This window comes from Salvelinus alpinus, chromosome 8 (genome assembly GCF_045679555.1).
Source record: "Salvelinus alpinus chromosome 8, SLU_Salpinus.1, whole genome shotgun sequence".
Classification (NCBI taxonomy): domain Eukaryota; kingdom Metazoa; phylum Chordata; class Actinopteri; order Salmoniformes; family Salmonidae; genus Salvelinus; species Salvelinus alpinus.
Window position 1 is genome coordinate 46,269,045 of NC_092093.1, and position 20,170 is coordinate 46,289,214.

At 38.4% G+C, this 20,170-nt stretch overlaps 5 non-coding genes across 5 annotated transcripts; all 5 read right to left on the reverse strand.

Moving 5' to 3' along the window:
• Positions 1-15,834: 15,834 nt before the first annotated feature.
• On the reverse strand, positions 15,835-15,906 carry trnaa-ugc (transfer RNA alanine (anticodon UGC)). The gene has a single exon. It is a non-coding gene; the product is annotated as a tRNA-Ala (tRNA).
• A 1,179-nt stretch (positions 15,907-17,085) lies between these two features.
• Positions 17,086-17,157, reverse strand: trnat-cgu (transfer RNA threonine (anticodon CGU)). Its single transcript has one exon. It is a non-coding gene; the product is annotated as a tRNA-Thr (tRNA).
• Positions 17,158-17,622: 465 nt separating this feature from the next.
• trnaa-ugc (transfer RNA alanine (anticodon UGC)) lies at positions 17,623-17,694 on the reverse strand. The gene has a single exon. It is a non-coding gene; the product is annotated as a tRNA-Ala (tRNA).
• Positions 17,695-18,877: 1,183 nt separating this feature from the next.
• trnat-ugu (transfer RNA threonine (anticodon UGU)) lies at positions 18,878-18,949 on the reverse strand. The gene has a single exon. It is a non-coding gene; the product is annotated as a tRNA-Thr (tRNA).
• A 465-nt stretch (positions 18,950-19,414) lies between these two features.
• On the reverse strand, positions 19,415-19,486 carry trnaa-ugc (transfer RNA alanine (anticodon UGC)). The gene has a single exon. It is a non-coding gene; the product is annotated as a tRNA-Ala (tRNA).
• Between the last annotated feature and the right edge of the window lie 684 nt (positions 19,487-20,170).

A 20,170-nucleotide genomic window follows, 5' to 3' on the forward strand; every position in this document is an offset into this window, starting at 1 on the left:
CTAGTATAATACAGGCCAGGTCTCTTATTATACAGGCCAGGTCTATTATAATACAGGCCAGGTCTACATGCTAGGTCTAGTATAATACAGGCCAGGTCTATTATAATACAGACCAGACCTATTCTAATACAGAACAGGTCTATTATAATACAGGCCAGGTCTATTATAATACAGGCCAGGTCTATTAAAATTCAGACCAGGTCTATTATAACACAGGCAAGTTTATTATAATACAGGATGGTCTATTATAATACAGGCCAGGTCTACAGGCCAGGTGTAGTATAATACAGGTCAATTTTATTATATTACAGATCAGGTCTATTATAATACATGCCAGGTCTATTATTATACAGACCGTTTCTAAAGGCCATGTCTAGTATAATACAGGCCAGGTATATTATTATACAGGCCAGGTCTATTATAATACAGGCCAGGTCACATGATAGGTCTAGTAAAATACAGGCCAGTTCTAGTATAATACAGACCAAAACTATTATAATACAGGACAGGTCTATTATAATACATGTCAGGTCTAAAGGCCAGGTCTATTATAATACAGGCCAGGTCTATTATAATACAGACCAGGTCTATTATAATACACGCCAGGTATATTATACTACAGGTCAGTTCTATTATAATACAGGCCAGGTCTAGTATAATACAGGCCAGGTCTATTATAATACAGGGCAGGTCTATTATAATACAGACCAGGTCTATTATAATACAGGCCAGGTATATTATACTACAGGTCAGTTCTATTATAATACAGGACAGGTCTAGTATTATACTGGACAGGTCTATTATAATACAGGCCATGTCTATTATAATACAGGCCAGGTCTACAGGCCAGGTCTAGTATAATACAGACCAGGTCTATTATAATACAAGCCAGGTCTATTATAATACAGGCCAGGTCTATTATAATACAGGCCAGGTCTGTTATTATACAGGCTAGGTATACAGGCCAGGGCTAGTATAATACAGGCCAGGTCTATTATAATACAGGCCAGGTCTATTATAATACAGGCCAGGTCTACAGGCCAGGTATAGTATAATACAGGCCAGGTTTTTTATAATACAGACCAGGTTTATTATAATACAGGCCAGGTATAGTATAATACAGGCCAGGTTTATTATAATGCAGACCAGGTCTATTATAATACAGACCAGGTCTATTATAATGCAGGCCAGGTATATTATAACACAGGCAAGGTCTACAGGCCAGGTCTAGTATAATACAGGCCAGGTCTATTATATTACAGGCCAGGTGTATTATATTACAGGCCAGGTCTATTATAATAAAGGCCAGGTCTGTTATAATACATGCCAGGTCTATTATAATACAAGCCAGGTCTACAGGCCAGGTTTAGTTTGTATACAGGCCAGGTCTATTATAATACAGGCCAGATCTACAGGCTATGTCTATTATAATACAGGCATGATTTATTATAATACAGGCCAGATCTATTATAATACAGACCAGAACTATTATAATACAGGCATGGTATATTATAATACAGGCCAGGTCTATTATTATACTGGCCAGGTATATTATAATACAGAACAGGTATACAGGTCAGGTCTATTAATATACAGACCAGGTATATTATAATACAGGCCAGGTCTTTTACAATACAGGCCAGGTCTAATATAATAGAGGCCAGGTCTATTATATTACAGTCTAGGTCTATTATATTACAGGCCAGGTCTATTATAAGACAGGTCAGGTCTTCAGGTCAGGTATATTATTATACAGGACAGGTCTATTATAATATAGGCCAGGTCTATTATTATGCAGGCTAGGTATAAATGCCAGGTCTAGTATAATACAGGCCAGGTCTATTATAATACAGCCCAGGTCTATTATAATACAGGCCAGGTCTATTATAATACAGGCCAGGTCTATTATAATACAGGCCAGGTCTTTTATAATACAGGCCAGGTCTATTATAATACAGCCCATGTCTATTATAATATAGGCCAGGTCTATTATAATACAGGTCAGATCTACAGGCCAGGTCTATTATAATACAGGCCATGTCTATTATAATACAGGTCAGTTCTACAGGCCAGGTCTTTTACAATACAGGCCAGGTCTATTATAATACAAACCAGGTCTATTAAAATACAGGCCAGGTATATTATTATACAGGCCAGGTCTATTATAACACAGACCAGGTCTATTATAATAAAGGCCAGGTCAATTATAATGCAGACCAGGTATCCTATAATACAGACCAGGTATATTATAATACAGACCATGTCTATTATAATACAGGCCAGGTCTATTATAATACAGGCCAGGTCTACTATAGTACAGGCCAGGTTTATTATAATACTGGCCAGGTCTATTATAATACAGGCCAGGTCTACAGGCCGGGTCTATTATAATACAGACCAGGTCTATTATAATACAGATCAGGTCTACATGTCAGGTCTAGTATAATACAGGCCAGGTCTATTATAATACAGACCAGGTCTATTATAATACAGACCAGGTTTATTATAATACAGACCAGGTCTATTATAATACAGACCAGGTCTGTTATAATACAGGCCAGGTCTATTATAACACAGGATAGGTCTGTTATAATACAGGCCATGTCTACAGGCCAGGTTTAGTATTATACAGGCCAGGTCTATTATAATACAGGCCAGGTCTACAGGCCAGGTCTAGTATAATACTTGCCAGGTCTATTATAACACAGACCAGGTCTATTAAATACAGACCAGGCCTATTATAATACAGGCCATGTCTATTATAATACAGACCAGGTCTACAGTTCAAGTCTATTATAATACAGGCCAGGTCTACAGTTCAAGTCTATTATAATACAGGCCAGGTCTACAGGCTAGGTCTATTATAATACAGGCCAGTTCTATTATAATACAGGCCAGTTCTATTATAAGACAGACCAGAACTATTATAATACAGGCATGGTATATTATAATACAGGCCAGGTCTATTATAATACAGGCCAAGTCTAGAGGCTAGGTCTAGTATAATACAGGTCAGGTCTATTATAAAACAGGTCAGGTCTATTATTTTACAGGCTAGTTGTACAGGCCAGGTCTAGTATTATACAGGCAGGTCTATTATAATACACGCCAGGTCTATTATAATACAGGCCAGGTTGATTAAAATACAGGCCAGGTCTATTATAATACAGGCCAGGTCTACAGGTCAGGTCTAGTATAATACAGGTCAGGTCTATTATAATACAGGTCAGGTCTATTATTTTACAGGCTAGTTGTACAGGCCAGGTCTAGTATTATACAGAACAGGTCTATTGTAATACAGGCCAGGTTTATTATAATACAGGCCAGGTTTATTAAAATACAGGTTAGGTATATTATAATATAGGCCAGGTCTATTATAATACAATCCAGGTATATTATTATACTGGAAATGTCTATTATATTACAGGCCAGGTCTATTTTAATACAGGCCAGATATTTTATGATACAGGCCAGGTATAGTATAATACAGGCAAGGTTTATTATAATACAGACCAGGTCTATTATAATACAGACCAAGTCTGTTATAATACAGGCCAGGTCTATTATAATACAGGCCAGGTTTATTATAATACAGACCAGGTCTATTATAATACACGCCAGGTCTACAGGCCAGGTCTATTATAATACAGACCAGGTCTTTTATTATACAGACCATGTCTACAGGGAAGGTCTAGTATAATACAGGCTGGGTCTACTATAATCCAGGCCATGTTTATTATAATACAGGCCAGGTCAATTATAATACAGGCCAGGTCAACAGCCCAGGTCTAGTATAATACAGGCCAGGTCTACTATAATATAGGCCATGTCTACAGGCCAGGTCTAGTATAATACAGGTCAAGTTTATCATAATACAGGCCAGATCTATTATAAAACAGCCTATTTCTATCATAATACAGGCCAGGTCTATTATAATACCGACCAGGTCTATTATAATACAGGCCAGGTCTATTATAATACAAACCAGGTCTATTAAAATACAGGCCAGGTATATTATTATACAGGCCAGGTCTATTATAACACAGACCAGGTCTATTATAATAAAGGCCAGGTCAATTATAATGCAGACCAGGTATCCTATAATACAGACCAGGTATATTATAATACAGACCATGTCTATTATAATACAGGCCAGGTCTATTATAATACAGGCCAGGTCTACTATAGTACAGGCCAGGTTTATTATAATACTGGCCAGGTCTATTATAATACAGGCCAGGTCTACAGGCCAGGTCTAGTATAATACTTGCCAGGTCTATTATAACACAGACCAGGTCTATTAAATACAGACCAGGTCTATTATAATACAGGCCAGGTCTACAGGCTAGGTCTATTATAATACAGGCATGATCTATTATAATACAGGCCAGGTCTATTATAATACAAACCAGGTCTATTAAAATACAGGCCAGGTATATTATTATACAGGCCAGGTCTATTATAACACAGACCAGGTCTATTATAATAAAGGCCAGGTCAATTATAATGCAGACCAGGTATCCTATAATACAGACCAGGTATATTATAATACAGACCATGTCTATTATAATACAGGCCAGGTCTATTATAATACAGGCCAAGTCTACTATAGTACAGGCCAGGGTTATTATAATACTGGCCAGGTCTATTATAATACAGGCCAGGTCTACAGGCCGGGTCTATTATAATACAGACCAGGTCTATTATAATACAGATCAGGTCTACATGTCAGGTCTAGTATAATACAGGCCAGGTCTATTATAATACAGACCAGGTCTATTATAATACAGACCAGGTTTATTATAATACAGACCAGGTCTATTATAATACAGACCAGGTCTGTTATAATACAGGCCAGGTCTATTATAACACAGGATAGGTCTGTTATAATACAGGCCATGTCTACAGGCCAGGTTTAGTATTATACAGGCCAGGTCTATTATAATACAGGCCAGGTCTACAGGCCAGGTCTAGTATAATACTTGCCAGGTCTATTATAACACAGACCAGGTCTATTAAATACAGACCAGGCCTATTATAATACAGGCCATGTCTATTATAATACAGACCAGGTCTACAGTTCAAGTCTATTATAATACAGGCCAGGTCTACAGTTCAAGTCTATTATAATACAGGCCAGGTCTACAGGCTAGGTCTATTATAATACAGGCCAGTTCTATTATAATACAGGCCAGTTCTATTATAAGACAGACCAGAACTATTATAATACAGGCATGGTATATTATAATACAGGCCAGGTCTATTATAATACAGGCCAAGTCTAGAGGCTAGGTCTAGTATAATACAGGTCAGGTCTATTATAAAACAGGTCAGGTCTATTATTTTACAGGCTAGTTGTACAGGCCAGGTCTAGTATTATACAGGCAGGTCTATTATAATACACGCCAGGTCTATTATAATACAGGCCAGGTTGATTAAAATACAGGCCAGGTCTATTATAATACAGGCCAGGTCTACAGGTCAGGTCTAGTATAATACAGGTCAGGTCTATTATAATACAGGTCAGGTCTATTATTTTACAGGCTAGTTGTACAGGCCAGGTCTAGTATTATACAGAACAGGTCTATTGTAATACAGGCCAGGTTTATTATAATACAGGCCAGGTTTATTAAAATACAGGTTAGGTATATTATAATATAGGCCAGGTCTATTATAATACAATCCAGGTATATTATTATACTGGAAATGTCTATTATATTACAGGCCAGGTCTATTTTAATACAGGCCAGATATTTTATGATACAGGCCAGGTATAGTATAATACAGGCAAGGTTTATTATAATACAGACCAGGTCTATTATAATACAGACCAAGTCTGTTATAATACAGGCCAGGTCTATTATAATACAGGCCAGGTTTATTATAATACAGACCAGGTCTATTATAATACACGCCAGGTCTACAGGCCAGGTCTATTATAATACAGACCAGGTCTTTTATTATACAGACCATGTCTACAGGGAAGGTCTAGTATAATACAGGCTGGGTCTACTATAATCCAGGCCATGTTTATTATAATACAGGCCAGGTCAATTATAATACAGGCCAGGTCAACAGCCCAGGTCTAGTATAATACAGGCCAGGTCTACTATAATATAGGCCATGTCTACAGGCCAGGTCTAGTATAATACAGGTCAAGTTTATCATAATACAGGCCAGATCTATTATAAAACAGCCTATTTCTATCATAATACAGGCCAGGTCTATTATAATACCGACCAGGTCTATTATAATACAGGCCAGGTCTATTATAATACAAACCAGGTCTATTAAAATACAGGCCAGGTATATTATTATACAGGCCAGGTCTATTATAACACAGACCAGGTCTATTATAATAAAGGCCAGGTCAATTATAATGCAGACCAGGTATCCTATAATACAGACCAGGTATATTATAATACAGACCATGTCTATTATAATACAGGCCAGGTCTATTATAATACAGGCCAGGTCTACTATAGTACAGGCCAGGTTTATTATAATACTGGCCAGGTCTATTATAATACAGGCCAGGTCTACAGGCCAGGTCTAGTATAATACTTGCCAGGTCTATTATAACACAGACCAGGTCTATTAAATACAGACCAGGTCTATTATAATACAGGCCAGGTCTACAGGCTAGGTCTATTATAATACAGGCATGATCTATTATAATACAGGCCAGGTCTATTATAATACAGACCAGGCCTATTATAATACAGGCCATGTCTATTATAATACAGACCAGGTCTACAGTTCAAGTCTATTATAATACAGGCCAGGTCTACAGTTCAAGTCTATTATAATACAGGCCAGGTCTACAGGCTAGGTCTATTATAATATAGGCCAGTTCTATTATAATACAGGCCAGTTCTATTATAAGACAGACCAGAACTATTATAATACAGGCATGGTATATTATAATACAGGCCAGGTCTATTATAATACAGGCCAAGTCTAGAGGCTAGGTCTAGTATAATACAGGTCAGGTCTATTATAAAACAGGTCAGGTCTATTATTTTACAGGCTAGTTGTACAGGCCAGGTCTAGTATTATACAGGCAGGTCTATTATAATACACGCCAGGTCTATTATAATACAGGCCAGGTTGATTAAAATACAGGCCAGGTCTATTATAATACAGGCCAGGTCTACAGGTCAGGTCTAGTATAATACAGGTCAGGTCTATTATAATACAGGTCAGGTCTATTATTTTACAGGCTAGTTGTACAGGCCAGGTCTAGTATTATACAGAACAGGTCTATTGTAATACAGGCCAGGTTTATTATAATACAGGCCAGGTTTATTAAAATACAGGTTAGGTATATTATAATATAGGCCAGGTCTATTATAATACAATCCAGGTATATTATTATACTGGAAATGTCTATTATATTACAGGCCAGGTCTATTTTAATACAGGCCAGGTATTTTATGATACAGGCCAGGTATAGTATAATACAGGCAAGGTTTATTATAATACAGACCAGGTCTATTATAATACAGACCAAGTCTGTTATAATACAGGCCAGGTCTATTATAATACAGGCCAGGTTTATTATAATACAGACCAGGTCTATTATAATACACGCCAGGTCTACAGGCCAGGTCTATTATAATACAGACCAGGTCTTTTATTATACAGACCATGTCTACAGGGAAGGTCTAGTATAATACAGGCTGGGTCTACTATAATCCAGGCCATGTTTATTATAATACAGGCCAGGTCAATTATAATACAGGCCAGGTCAACAGCCCAGGTCTAGTATAATACAGGCCAGGTCTACTATAATATAGGCCATGTCTACAGGCCAGGTCTAGTATAATACAGGTCAAGTTTATCATAATACAGGCCAGATCTATTATAAAACAGCCTATTTCTATCATAATACAGGCCAGGTCTATTATAATACCGACCAGGTCTATTATAATACAGGCCAGGTCTATTATAATACAGACCAGAACTATAATAATACCGGAGAGGTCTATTATAATATAGGCCCGGTCTATTATAATACAGGCCAGATCTACAGGCCAGGCCTATTATAATACAGTCCACGTGTATTATAATACAGACCAGGTCATTTATAATACAGGCCAGGTCTATTATAATAAAGGCCAGGTTTATTATAATACAGGCCATGTCTGTTATATAATACAGGCCAGGTCTACAGGCCAAGTTTATTATAATACAGGCCATGTCTATTTTAATACATGCCAGGTCTAATATAATACAGGCCAGGTTTATCATAATACAGGCCAGTTCTACATGCCAGGTCTAGTATAATACAGGCCAGGTCTATTATAATACAGACCAGAACTATTATAATGCAGGCCACGTCTTTTTTAATACAGGCCAGGTCTATTATAATACAGGTCAGATCTACAGGCCAGGTCTATTATAAAACAGGACATGTCTATTATAATACAGGCCAGGTATATTATAATACAGGCCAGGTCTATTATAATACAGTTCAGGTCAACAGGCCAGGTCTATTATAATACAGACCAGGTCTACAGGCCAGGTCTATTATAATACATACCAGGTCTATTATAATACAGGCCTGGTCTACAGGCCAGTTCTATTATAATACAGATCAGGTATATTATAATACAGATCAGGTATGTTATAATACAGACAAGGTATATTATAACACAGGTCAGGTCTATTATAATACATGCTAGGTTTATTAAAAAACAGACCAGGTTTATTTTAATACAGACCAGGTCTACATGCCAGGTCTAGTATAATTTAGGTCAGGTCTATTATAATACAGACCAGTGCTATTATAATACAGGCCATTGTCTATTATTATGCAGGCCAGGACTATCATAATACATGCCAGTTCTACAGGCCAGGTCTAGTATAATTCAGGTCAGGTCTATTATAATACAGACCAGGTCTATTATAATACAGGCCAGGTCGAGTATAATACAGGCCAGGGCGAGTATAATACAGGCCAGGTATATTATAATACAGGTCAGGTCAACAGACCAGGTCTATTATAATACAGGCCAGGTCTATTATAATACAGGCCAGGTCTATTATAATACAGACCAGGTCTATTATAATACAGACCAGGTCTATTATAATACAGGCCAGGTATATTATAATACAGGCCAGGTCTATTATAATACAGTTCAGGTCTACAGGCCAGGTCTATTATAATACAGGCCAGGTGTATTATAATACAGGTCAGGTCTATAATAATACAGATCAGGTATATTATAATACAGATCAGGTATATTATAATACAGACAAGGTATATTATAACACAGGTCAGGTCTATTATAATACATGCTAGGTTTATTAAAAAACAGACCAGGTTTATTATAATACAGACCAGGTCTACAGGTCAGGTCTATTATAATCCAGGCCATAATATAATAGAGACAGTAGATCTAGCTGGTCTGTCATAATATAATTAAGACAGTAGATCTTGCAGGTCTGTCATAATATATTAGAGACTGTAGATGTAGATGGTATGCCATAATATAATCGAGATAGTAGATATAGCTGGTCTATCATAATATATTAGAGACTCTAGATGTAGATTGTATGTCATAATATAGTAGAGACAGTAGATCTAAGTGGTCTGTCATAATATACTAGAGACAGTAAATCTATCTGGTCTGTCAAAGTATTAAAGAGACAGTAGATCTAGCTTGTCTTTTGTAGTATAATTGAGAGAGTATATCTAGCTGGTGTGCCATAATATATTAGAGACTTTAGATGTAGCTGGTCTATCTTAATATAAATTAGACAGTAGATCTTTTGGTCTGTCATAATATATTAGAGACTCTAGATGTAGTTGGTCTGTCATAATATAGAAGAGACAGTAGATCTAGCTGGTCTGTCATAATATAATAGAGACAGTAAATCTAGTTGGTATTTCGTAATAAAAATGAGACTGTAGATCTAGCGAGTATGCCATAATATAATTGAGAGAGTAGATATAGCTTTCCTGTCATAATATAATTGAGACGGTAAATCTAGCTGGTCTGTCGTAATATAATAGAGACAATAGATCTAGCTGGTCTGTTATAATGTAATAGAGACAGTAGATATAGCTGGTCTGTTGTAATATAATAAAGACAGTATATGTAGCTGGACTGTCATAATACAATAGAGATAATAGATCTAACTGGTCTGTCATAATATAATAGAGTCAGAAGATCGAGCTGGTCTGTCATAATATCATTAAGACAGTAGATCTAGCAGGTCTATCAAAATATATTAGAGACTCTAGATGTAGCTCGTCTGTCATAATATAATAAAAGACAGTAGATTTAGCTGGACAGTCATAATATAATATAGATAATGGATCTAACTGGTCTGTCATCATATAATAGAGACAATAGATCTAGCTGTCCTGTCATAATAAAAATGAGACAGTAGATCTAGCAGGTCTATCATAATATATTAGAGACGATAGATGTAGCAGGTCTGTCATAATATTGTAGAGACAGTAGATCTAGCAGGTCTGTCATAATATAGTAGAGACAGTAAATCTATCTGGTCTGTCAAAGTAAAAAAGAGGCAGTACATCTAGCTGGTCTGTCATAATATAGTAGAGACAGTAGATCTAGCTAGTCTGTTGTAATATAATAGAGACAGTAGATCTAGCTGGTCTGTCATAATATAAAAGAGGCAGTACATCTAGCTGGTCTGTCATAATACAATAGAGACAGTAAATCTAGCTGGTCTTTCGTGGTATAATAGAGACAGTAGATCTAGCTGGTCTTTCATAATATAAAAGAGGAAGTAGATCTAGATGGTCTTTCGTCTTATAATAGAGACAGTATATCTAGCCTGTATGTCATAATATAAAAGAGACAGTAGATCTAAATGGTCTGTCATAATATAATAGAGACAGTAGTTCTAGCTGGTCTGTCATAATGTAATATAGATAGAAGATCTAGAGGGTCTGTCATAATATAATAGACACAGTATGTCACGATCGTCTTGAGTGGAAGAAGTGGACCAAGGCGCAGCGTGTGGAAAATACATTCTCTTTTATTTGAGAATAAAGAAAAACACGAAACGAACACTATAAAAACAACAAATCGTGAAGCTATAAACGTAAGTGCACACACAAGCTACAAACGTACAACATAGACAATTACCCACAAAACCCAAATGCCTATGGCTGCCTTAAATATGGCTCTCAATCAGAGACAATAAACCACAGCTGCCTCTAATTGAGAACCAATCTAGGCAGCCATAGACATACAAACACCTAGACAAGACGCTGACCCATTAAACGTACAAACCCCTAGACAAACCAAAACACATACATTCCCCATGTCACACCCTGACCTAACTAAAATAATAATGAAAACTAAGATAACTAAGGCCAGGGTGTGACACAGTAGTTCTAGATGGTCTGTCATAATATAATAGAGACAGTAATTCTAGCTGGTCTGTTATAATATAATAGAGACAGTAGTTCTAGCTGGTCTGTCATAATATAATAGAGACAGTAGATCTAGCTGGTCTGTCATAATATAATAGAGACAGTAGATCTAGCTGGTCTGTCATAATCTAATAGAGACATTAGATCTAGCTGGTCTGTCATAATATAATAGAGACAGTAGATCTAGCTGGTCTGTCATAATTTAATAGAGACAGAAGATCTAGCTAGTCTGTCATAATATAATAGACACAGTAGATGTAGCTGGTCTGTCATAATATAATAGAGACAGTAGATCAAGCTGGTATGTCATAATATAGTAGAGACAGTAAATCTAGCTGGTCTTTCGTAATATAATTGAGACAGTTGATCTAGCTTGTCTGTCATAATATAAAAGAGATAATAGATCTATCTGGTCTAACATAATATAATAGAGGCAGTAGATCTAGCTGGTCTGTCATAATATAAAAGAGGCAGTACATCTAGCTGGTCTGTCATAATATAATAGAGACAGTAAATCTAGCTGGTCTTTCGTAATATAATTGAGACAGTTGATCTAGCTTCTCTGTCATAATATAAAAGAGATAATAGATCTATCTGGTCTAACATAATATAATAGAGGCAGTAGATCTATCTGGTCTGTCATAATATAATAGAGACAGTAGATCTAGCTGGTCTGTCATAATATAATAGAGACAGTAGATCTAGCTGGTTTGTCATAATATAATAGAGACAGTAGATGTAGCTGGTCTGTCATAATATAATAGAGAAAATATCTAGCTGGTCTGTCATAATATAATAGACACGGTAGATGTAGCTGGTCTGTCATAATATAATAGAGACAGTAGATCAAGCTGGTATGTCATAATATAGTAGAGACAGTAAATCTAGCTGGTCTGTCATAATATAATAGAGACAGTAGATCTAGCTGGTCTGTCATAATATAATAGAGACAGTAGATCTAGCTGGTCTGTCATAATATAAAAGAGGCAGTAGATCTAGATGGTCTTTCGTCATATAATAGAAACAGTATATCTAGCCTGTATGTCATAATATAAAAGAGACAGGAGATCTAAATGGTCTGTCATAATATAATAGAGACAGTAGTTCCAGCTGGTCTGTCATAATGTAATATAGACAGAAGATCTAGAGGGTCTGTCATAATATAATAGACACAGTAGTTCTAGCTGGTCTGTTATAATCTAATAGAGACAGAAGATCTAGCTGGTCTGTCATAATATAATAGAGACAGTAGGTCTAGCTGGTCCGTCATAATATAATACAGACAGTAGTTCTAGCTGGTCTGTCAAAATGTATTATAGACAGTAGATGTAGCTGGTCTGTCATAAAATAATTGAGACAGTAGATCTATCTGGTCTGTCATAATCTAATAGAGAAAGAAGATCTAGCTGGTCTTTCGTAATATAATTGAGACAGTTGATCTAGCTTGTCTGTCATAATATAAAAGAGGCAATATATCTATCTGGTCTAACATAGTATAATAGAGGCAGTAGATCTAGCTGGTCTGTCATAATATAAAAGAGAAAGTATTTCTAGCTGGTCTGTCATAATATAATAGAGACAGTAGATGTAGCTGGCCTATCAAAATATATTAGAGACAGTAGATCTAGCTGGTCTGTCATAATATAGTAGAGACAGTATATCTAGCTGGTCTTTCATAATATAATTTAGACAGTAGATCTAGTTGGTCTGCCATAATATAATTGAGACAGTAGATCTAGCTGGTCTGTCATAATATAAAAGAGGCAGTACATCTAGCTGGTCTGTCATAATACAATAGAGACAGTAAATCTAGCTGGTCTTTCGTGGTATAATAGAGACAGTAGATCTAGCTGGTCTTTCATAATATAAAAGAGGCAGTATGTCACGTTCTGACCATAGTTCTTGTGTGTTTTGTTTGTTTTAGTGTTGGTCAGGACGTGAGCTGGGTGGGCATTCTATGTTGTGTGTCTAGTTTGTCTGTTTCTGTGTTCGGCCTAATATGGTTCTCAATCAGAGGCAGCTGTCAATCGTTGTCCCTGATTGGGAATCATATATAGGTGGCTTGTTTTGTGTTGGGGATTTGTGGGTGGTTGTTCCCTGTCTTTGTGTTTTCTCTGCACCAGATAGGGCTGTATCGGTTTGCCACATTTTGTTATTTTTGTATTGTCGTAAGTGTTCACTGTTTATTCGTCATCATTAAATATGTTGAGCACCAAAGACGCTGCATGTTGGTCCGATCCCTGTTACACTCTCTCTTCTCGTGAAGAGAGGGAAGGCTGCCGTTACAGAACCACCCACCAATCTCGGACCAAGCAGCGTGGCTACGGACAGCAGCAGCAGCAGCGGCCCACTACACAGGACTCCTGGACATGGGAGGCATTTCTGGAGGGAAAAGGACACTGGACTCACATTGGAGAATATCGCCGCTCTCGTGAAGAGATGGAGGCAGCTAAAGCCCAGGAGCGGTGGTATGAGGAGGCAGCACGGAAGCGTGGCTGGAAGCCCGAGAAGAAATCCCAAAAATGTCTTGGGGGGGGGGGGCTAAAGGGTAGTGTGGCGAAGTCAGGTAGGAAACCTGCGCCCACTTCCCATGCTTACCGTGGAGAGCGGGAGTACGGGCAGACACCAAGTTATGCGGAAGAGCGCACGGTGTCTCCTGTACGTGTGCTTAGCCCGGTGCGGTACATTCCAGCTCCACGTATCGGCCGGGCTAGAGTGAGCATTGAGCCAGGTGCCATGAAGCCGGCTCAACGCGTCTGGTCTCCAGTGCGTCTCCTCGGGCCGGAATACATGGCACCAGCCTTACGCATGGTGTCCCCGGTTCGCCAACACAGCCCAGTGCGGGTTATTCCACCTCCCCGCACTGGTCGGGCTACGGGGAGCATTCAACCAGGTAAAGTTGGGCAGGCTCGGTGCTCAAGGGAGCCAGTACGCCTGCACGGTCCGGTATATCCGGCGCCACCTTCCCGCCCCAGCCCAGTACCACCAGTGCCTACACCATGCACCAGGCTTCCTGTGCGTCTCCAGAGCCCTGTTCCTCCTCCACGCACTCTCCCTGTGGTGCGTGTCTCCAGCCCAGTACCTCCAGTTCCGGCACCACGCACCAAGCCTCCTGTGCGTCTCCAGAGCCGGCACCACGTACCAGGCCTATAGCACGTACCAGGCCTTTCGTAATATAATTGAGACAGTAGATCTAGCGTGTCTATCATATAATAATAGGGACAGTAGATGTAGCTGGTCTGTCATCAAATAATTGAGACAGTATAACTAGCTGGTCTGTCATAATATAATAGAGACAGTAGATCTAGCTGGTCTGTCATAATATAAAAAAGACAGTAGATCTAAATGGTCTGTCATAATATAACAGAGACAGTAGTTCTAGCTGGTCTGACATAATATAATAGAGACAGTAGATGTAGCTGGTCTTTCATAATATAGTAGAGACAGTATATCAAGCTGGTATGTCATAATATAGTAGAGACAGTAAATCTAGCTGGTCTTTCGTAATATAATTGAGACAGTAGATCTAGCGTGTCTGTCATATTATAATAGAGACAGTAGATGTAGCTGGTCTGTCATAAAATTATTGAGACAGTAGTTCTAGCTGGTCTGACATAATGTAATATAGACAGTAGATGTAGCTGGTCTGTCACAAAATAATTGAGACAGTATAACTAGCTGGTCTGTCGTAATATAATAGAGACAGTAGATTAGCTGGTCTTTCATAATATAGTAGAGACAGTAAATCTAGCTGGTCTTTCGTAATATAATTGAGAGTAGTTCTAGCTTTTCTGTCATAATTTAATAGAGACTGTAGATCTAGCAGGTCTATCACAATATATTAGATACTGTAGATGTAGCTGGTCTGTCATAATGTAGGTGAGATAGTAAATGTAGCAGGTCTTTCGTAAAATAATTGAGACAGTAGATCTAGCTGGTCTGCCATAATATATTTGAGACAGTAGATCTAGCTGGTCTGTCATAATATAATAGAGACAGTAGATGTTGGGTCAATGCAAAAATATACATTGGAGAATTTGGGGATTGAACCCAGGACCTCAAACATATATAGCATGCACTCCCCCTCTGAGCTTCCATCCCATTTCATTTGCTGAGAAAATGCAATATTAATACAATATACTTTTTATGTACACCACTCCATTGAAACTACAATGAAATGATAGCAGCAATTCTTAAAACAGATACGGACAGGGATCGAACACATGAACTTCAGTTTTTGAAAATGATGCCATAAAAGTTGGCAACCATGCCACTTCTGTTCTATAAATGTGCGAACAGGGATTGAACGCATGTTCTTCAGATTACAAGACCAAATGATTTAGCACATCTCTGTTTCCTGGTTAGAATTTCAACATTCTGGAAAGTAGGTATTGGGTCAATGCAAAAATGTACATTGGAGAAGCTGGGGATTGAACCCAGGACCTCATACATGCAAAGCATGCGCTCTACCACTGAGCTACATCCCCTACCTGGGAAATATGAAAATGTTTCTTTTTTTGTATTATTTCACCTTTATTTTACCAGGAAAGCTAGTGGAGAACAAGTTCTCATTTACAACTGCGACCTGGCTAAGATAAAGCAAAGCAGTGCAACACAAACAACAACACTGAGTTACACATTTAGAATAAACAAACGTACAGTCAATTACATAATAGTAGAAAAAAAATATGTCTATACATAGTGTTTGCAAATGTCGTGAGGAGGTAAGGCAATAAATGCACCATAGTAGCGAATGAATTAAAATTTAGCAAATTAACACTGGTGTGATAGATGAGCAGATGATGATGTGCAAGTAGAAATACTGGTGTGCAAAAGAGCAGAAAGTAAATAAAAACAAAATGGGGAAGAGGTAGGTAGATTGGGTGGGCTATTTACAGATGGGCTATGTACAGCTGCAGTGATCGGTTAGCTGCTCAGATAGCTGATGTTTAAAGTTAGTGAGGGAAATTCAAGTCTCCATCCAGCTTCAGCGATTTTTGCAATTCGTTCCAGTCATTGGCAGCAGAGAACTGGAAGGAAAGGCGGCCAAAGGAGGTGTTGGCTTTGGGGATGACCAGTGAGATATACCTGCTGGAGCGCGTGCTACGGGTGGGTGTTGTTATCGTGACCAGTGAGCTGAGATAAGGCGGAGCTTGACCTAGCATAGACTTATAGATGACCTGGAGCCAGTGGGTCTGGCGTGACGAATATGTAACGAGGGCCAGCCGACTAGAGCATACAGGTCGCTGGTCACTGTCGCAGTATCAGGTCGCTGGTCAGGTCGCAATATCAATACAATTGACTCTTTCTTTACACTGTTCAAATGAAAGTACATTTCCATAATATCAGCTATTTTCCGTAAACGTCGAACAAGGATTGAACCCATGTGCTTCAGTTTACAAAAACAGATGACTTAGCACATCTATTTCCTTCTTAGAATGTCAACATTCTGGAAAGTGGGAGTTGTGCAAAAGCTAATTTAACAACTAAATAGACTCAGCAGAGAAGGTGGGGATTAACTTTGGACCGTATACATGTTAAGTATTGGCTCTACCGTAGAGACACATCCCCTTACTATAATAGTTGTGATGCCATATTGAAAAACGTGCTTTTCCTACAGTGCTCCAATGAGAGTACATTTCAATGGTATCAGATGTCTTTCATAAAGGCACGGATGGGATTTGAACCCATGATCTTCGGTTTACGAGACCGACGCCTTACCACTTGGCCACCATGCCTATCTATACAGCAATATATATCAACATTCTGGAAAGTAGTAGTTGTGTAAATGTGAATTTGGCACACAAATAAACTCAGTGGAGAATCTTGGGATTGAACCGAGGACCTCAAACATATATAGCATGCACTCCACCTCTGAGCTTCCATCCCATTTCATTTGCTGAGAAAATGCAATATTAATACAATATACTTTTTATGTACACCACTCCATTGAAACTACAATGAAATGATAGCAGCAATTCTTAAAACAGATACGGACAGGGATCGAACACATGAACTTCAGTTTTTGAAAATGATGCCATAAAAGTTGGCAACCATGCCACTTCTGTTCTATAAATGTGCGAACAGGGATTGAACGCATGTTCTTCAGATTACAAGATCAAATGATTTAGCACATCTCTGTTTCCTGCTTAGAATTTCAACATTCTGGAAAGTAGGTATTGGGTCAATGCAAAAATTTACATTGGAGAAGCTGGGGATTGAACCCAGGACCTCATACATGCAAAGCATGCGCTCTACCACTGAGCTACATCCCCTACCTGGGAAATATGAAAATGTTTCTTTTTTTGTATTATTTCACCTTTATTTTACCAGGAAAGCTAGTGGAGAACAAGTTCTCATTTACAACTGCGACCTGGCTAAGATAAAGCAAAGCAGTGCAACACAAACAACAACACTGAGTTACACATTTAGAATAAACAAACGTACAGTCAATTACATAATAGTAGAAAAAAAATATGTCTATACATAGTGTTTGCAAATGTCGTGAGGAGGTAAGGCAATAAATGCACCATAGTAGCGAATGAATTAAAATTTAGCAAATTAACACTGGTGTGATAGATGAGCAGATGATGATGTGCAAGTAGAAATACTGGTGTGCAAAAGAGCAGAAAGTAAATAAAAACAAAATGGGGAAGAGGTAGGTAGATTGGGTGGGCTATTTACAGATGGGCTATGTACAGCTGCAGTGATCGGTTAGCTGCTCAGATAGCTGATGTTTAAAGTTAGTGAGGGAAATTCAAGTCTCCATCCAGCTTCAGCGATTTTTGCAATTCGTTCCAGTCATTGGCAGCAGAGAACTGGAAGGAAAGGCGGCCAAAGGAGGTGTTGGCTTTGGGGATGACCAGTGAGATATACCTGCTGGAGCGCGTGCTACGGGTGGGTGTTGTTATCGTGACCAGTGAGCTGAGATAAGGCGGAGCTTGACCTAGCATAGACTTATAGATGACCTGGAGCCAGTGGGTCTGGCGTGACGAATATGTAACGAGGGCCAGCCGACTAGAGCATACAGGTCGCTGGTCACTGTCGCAGTATCAGGTCGCTGGTCAGGTCGCAATATCAATACAATTGACTCTTTCTTTACACTGTTCAAATGAAAGTACATTTCCATAATATCAGCTATTTTCCGTAAACGTCGAACAAGGATTGAACCCATGTGCTTCAGTTTACAAAAACAGATGACTTAGCACATCTATTTCCTTCTTAGAATGTCAACATTCTGGAAAGTGGGAGTTGTGCAAAAGCTAATTTAACAACTAAATAGACTCAGCAGAGAAGGTGGGGATTAACTTTGGACCGTATACATGTTAAGTATTGGCTCTACCGTAGAGACACATCCCCTTACTATAATAGTTGTGATGCCATATTGAAAAACGTGCTTTTCCTACAGTGCTCCAATGAGAGTACATTTATTTCCATGGTATCAGATGTCTTTCAGTAAGGCACGGATGGGATTTGAACCCATGATCTTCGGTTTACAAGACCGACGCCTTACCACTTGGCCACCATGCCTATCTATACAGCAATATATATCAACATTCTGGAAAGTAGTAGTTGTGTAAATGTGAATTTGGCACACAAATAAACTCAGTGGAGAATCTTGGGATTGAACCGAGGACCTCAAACATATATAGCATGCACTCCACCTCTGAGCTTCCATCCCATTTCATTTGCTGAGAAAATGCAATATTAATACAATATACTTTTTATGTACACCACTCCATTGAAACTACAATGAAATGATAGCAGCAATTCTTAAAACAGATACGGACAGGGATCGAACACATGAACTTCAGTTTTTGAAAATGATGCCATAAAAGTTGGCAACCATGCCACTTCTGTTCTATAAATGTGCGAACAGGGATTGAACGCATGTTCTTCAGATTACAAGATCAAATGATTTAGCACATCTCTGTTTCCTGCTTAGAATTTCAACATTCTGGAAAGTAGGTATTGGGTCAATGCAAAAATTTACATTGGAGAAGCTGGGGATTGAACCCAGGACCTCATACATGCAAAGCATGCGCTCTACCACTGAGCTACATCCCCTACCTGGGAAATATGAAAATGTTTATTTTTTTGTATTATTTCACCTTTATTTTACCAGGAAAGCTAGTGGAGAACAAGTTCTCATTTACAACTGCGACCTGGCTAAGATAAAGCAAAGCAGTGCAACACAAACAACAACACTGAGTTACACATTTAGAATAAACAAACGTACAGTCAATTACATAATAGTAGAAAAAAAATATGTCTATACATAGTGTTTGCAAATGTCGTGAGGAGGTAAGGCAATAAATGCACCATAGTAGCGAATGAATTAAAATTTAGCAAATTAACACTGGTGTGATAGATGAGCAGATGATGATGTGCAAGTAGAAATACTGGTGTGCAAAAGAGCAGAAAGTAAATAAAAACAAAATGGGGAAGAGGTAGGTAGATTGGGTGGGCTATTTACAGATGGGCTATGTACAGCTGCAGTGATCGGTTAGCTGCTCAGATAGCTGATGTTTAAAGTTAGTGAGGGAAATTCAAGTCTCCATCCAGCTTCAGCGATTTTTGCAATTCGTTCCAGTCATTGGCAGCAGAGAACTGGAAGGAAAGGCGGCCAAAGGAGGTGTTGGCTTTGGGGATGACCAGTGAGATATACCTGCTGGAGCGCGTGCTACGGGTGGGTGTTGTTATCGTGACCAGTGAGCTGAGATAAGGCGGAGCTTGACCTAGCATAGACTT